The sequence below is a fragment of the Silene latifolia genome, chromosome 2, assembly GCF_048544455.1.
Source record: "Silene latifolia isolate original U9 population chromosome 2, ASM4854445v1, whole genome shotgun sequence".
Lineage (NCBI taxonomy): Eukaryota > Viridiplantae > Streptophyta > Magnoliopsida > Caryophyllales > Caryophyllaceae > Silene > Silene latifolia.
Window position 1 is genome coordinate 97749384 of NC_133527.1, and position 4140 is coordinate 97753523.

General features: G+C 38.5%; 1 non-coding gene across 1 annotated transcript; it reads right to left on the bottom strand.

Annotated features, from left to right (window-relative positions):
* Positions 1-3801: 3801 nt before the first annotated feature.
* Positions 3802-3908, bottom strand: LOC141645059 (small nucleolar RNA R71). Its single transcript, XR_012544653.1, has one exon. It is a non-coding gene; the product is annotated as a small nucleolar RNA R71 (small nucleolar RNA).
* Positions 3909-4140: the final 232 nt, after the last annotated feature.

Consider the following 4140-nt stretch of genomic DNA (forward strand, 5'->3'; position numbering starts at 1 on the left):
GATGGATAAAGGGATCGATAGGATTTGAGTTTCATTTGGGAGTTTTCTTTGTTGTTGTTTTTCCCCCAATTTCTTGTGGCATATAACATTTGAGAACACTTTCTTTTTGCCATTTCTTTTGATGTTTGGCATTTCAATACCTGACAACTTTCAACTTTTTGCATTTTCTTTTTGAACATTTTCAAAGTCACCTCAATTAGTAACGAGGGTGCCTTATATTTGAAGCATAGGAGTTTTCATTTTTGCTCCTCTTTTGTTTTGATGCATTTTGCAAACTTTCTTTCACTTTTCATTTCATTGAACTCAAATTTAAACAATTTCTGTTTTTTTTTGTGCCCATTCCCTTTCTGATGACCAAATGTATGGTAGAACATGGATGAATGATGGTTGCATGGTTTCAATGGTCACCTTGGAATAAATGGTAACCAAGGAGTTATCACATCACAAGGTACTCTTGACTGGGCCTTAATCCATGGGTCAAAGGATACTAGCATGACACATCCTAGGGTGTTTTACAAGTATTCTAACAAGCAAAGTCTTAAGAAGAAAAAGCATCTACTAGGGTCTATATACACTTGTCAAGCTTCCCAAGTAGACGGTTTCACAAAATTTTTCTAACATGCAAACTACATGCCATGATGCAACTAACATTTATACATCCTAATGCATATGCTTCTACCAACTAATATGCCAAATAATCTAAATGCAATCCTAAATTCACATTGTTTTTACCGCATTAATCAAAATAAAGCCACATAGTCATTAACATAAAGAGGAAAAAGGAGATTGGAAAGATCATACCATGCGGTCTTCAATATCCTCATGTCTCGGATATGGCGTAGTCAATAAATGTGAACAAGGATGAACAAACATAATATATACAAGCAATATACAAGACTATACTATAAAGGAAATGAACATGTTTTTGGATTTTTAAATTTTTTAAATTTTATGGTTTTTTGATTTTATGAAATTAAAGAACATATTTTTAGGATTTTTCAAAATTTTCAATTTTTATGCATTTTGAAATATAAATTCCCATCCCCCACTTTATTTTGGACATTGCCCTCAACGTACATGTAGGAGTAGGAATGAGAAGAAAGTACATGTTTTTGGATTTTTGAATAAATGCAATGATATGATATGAATGAATGCATGCTCTAGCTAAATGCAATTCTATATGACATATATAACAAATGAATACAATCTACACTAGATGATTCATGTTTTCTAGTAAACTATGGTCACCTATGATCAAACCTCCCCAAACCGATTTAAACACTATCTCTAGTGTAGAAATGAATAGGTTTGGCCATTAGTGTCTATGCATGATTTCTAGTCTATATGCAACTATCTACATGAATCATGTGAGATATATTACAATGCAACTATACTATATGAACTAGCTAGTATGAATTTAATATAATACAAATGCAAGCTAAAAGTATATGTATATAATTAAATGCAAGTGTAAATGTAATGCAAAGTCAAAGAAAAGGGTATCTTACAAATGGTGGTTTGAGGGAGGATTCCACCAAACTCATTCCTTGTTGCCATGGTTATTGATGTGGTCCATGTTGCTTGATGCGTGTCATTTATATGATGTTTTACATCTCTTTTTACACGCATTTCAGAGCTTCATTGTGCTATTTATGCCCATATTTCTCTATTTTCCTCTACTTTCGTGCTTTTGTACTTTATTGCAGAAATGTGGAGAATTTAGCGGGAAATCAAGCCGAATCCGTCCCCGAGTAAGCTGCATTGCAAATGACGTAAAGGAACCGCTTAAGGAACAAGCTTGGTGCGCAAACCAAGGCCCGAAAGACGAATCCACGAGTTTAAAGAAGTCAAGTAGCAGCTAATCCGGTCGATCGACTAGCATCTTTGGTCGATCGACCACCTATCGGATCCCGAAGCTACTTTTCTTTGAGGAGCAATTGATCGACCAGGCTGAGTAGTCGATCGACCGGACTTCGACTCATTTGTGATTTAGAAAGCCCGTGAAGTTTTAGGTTTTGGAATAAGTTGTTGCGTTGTTATTCCTATATAACGTAGCATAAACATATCTAGCTTGGATCAGAGATTTTACAAAAAGTTTTTATTTTAAGTTTCTCATCATAATAATTTAGCTTATTTCGCAATTAGGGTTTGATATATCGACTTTTGCATCGGATCTTTCAGTTCTTAATCTTAATCTTCCTCTGAATTCTCGGTATTCATTCTGCCCTATTTCCGTTTATTGCTTTTATTAGTATAGAATTGATAGTTAGCGTTCCCCAAAGCCAATTATCGCTTCATTATTATTGTTATTTACATCAAACATGAATTCCATAATTGTCATTAGTCTTATTGTTGTTTTTACATTCACCATGAGTAGCTAAATAGCTTGTGCTAGGATGTAGGCGATTTATGGCTAGGCGGCAATAGATTAGACACGGACTGAACCCGCGTGTCAGTCGATCGACTGACATAGTTGGTCGATCGACTGACCTTGTAAGGTTACCTTCGTTTTAATTGTTTTTAATCTTGTATCTGACGAGTTGAATGCATGCGACCAGTTAGATACCCCTTTTGTGACTGACCCATTAGACCGAAAGGTAGGGTAGGTTATGTGACCGTCAATTAATTCGACTAAACTGTGCTGAGATCGAAAGATAGGTATAGTTTAGACCATTAGTCGCTTTTCAGGACGAAAGTCAGTATTAGTGACATTAGGGACCTTTAGCGAGATCGAGAGATGCTATCTGTTAGGAGTGGACCGAGAGGACCTCTTATTTCCCGCCTTACTTGTGTTTAATTCAGACCGACTTAGTTTCTTTGCCGCCGGAAGCCGTAATGACCCGACCATCCTAGTACCTTTCTTTTATCTGTTTAATCCACGTCCTTAGTTTATTTTCTTCTTATTATTATTAGTTATAGACCAATTCAACCAACCCCCATAATAGTTGCCTTAGACTGATCATAGAACAACTAAAGTTTACAACTGCCTCCTTGCGGATCGACCCTGTTACCACTAGCCTAGGTTAGTCTTAATAGGAGATTATAAATATTATCTTTGGTACTCACAACGACGGGTATCAAATTTTGGCGCCGTTGTTCGGGGGGAGGCAATAGTCCTAATTTTAGTTGTCTTTATTTTTAGTCTTTCTTAGTTTAAGGAACATCCGTTCCTTAAACTGTTCTTATATTTTGTTGTAGTTTCCTCTTATGCGCAGGTCTCAGGGTGGTTCATTACTGCCGTTTGATCCAGAGATTGAAAGGTCTTTGCACGTTAAGAGGAGATTATTTCAAGAACAACAGCTGGAAGAGCCCAGTTCTCATTCTAGCTTTTACGAGAACGATCTATTCGAGGAGAATCCACCATCTTCACCCGTTTCTACATCTTCAGTAGAGACAGTTACTTCTCCAGAATTTTCAGTCATGGCCGAGGAAGCGAGTATAGCTAGTTTTTCTTAGCCGACGGCCGCGAACTTATACAAAGGGTTCGAACTACCGGGGGAGGCCAGAAAGTTCGAACCAAAGCCTGCCTACATCACTATGGTAGAGAGAAATCAGTTCGGGGGAGCTGCAAATGAAGATGCAGCTAAACATATGGAGACCTTCATTGACTACTGCTGCTCCATTCCCCCACCAGCTGGCGTGACCCAGGACCAGATCAAGGAAACTATGTTTATCTTCTCCCTTCACGATGCTGCAAGGGAATGGTATAGAGATCTGGACCGAGCTGCCTTGGAGATTACTGACTGGAATACATTGGCATTGGCGTTCTACAAGAAGTACTTTTCTGCTTCAAGGACGATCGCCATTAGAGCTCAGATCACGGGCTTTAAACAAGGGCCAGATGAAAATTTCCATGAGGCATGGGTCCGATTCAAGAAGTTGGTGCGAACCATACCGCACCATGGGTTTGCTAAGTGGAGTTTGTGCAATCATTTCTACAATGGGTTGTACGACGATCGTAGGGCCATTTTGGATCTTTGCGACCAATGGGAGATTTGCTGAAAATTTAGGAGCAACCAAAGGGTGGAAGATCATTGACGATCTAGCTACCCACAAGGCCGAGTATGGGAATTCGAGAGGGAACCAGAGGAGAGCTGCTGAATCCTCCTCTGTTGCTGCACTTGAGGCTCTTACCGCGAG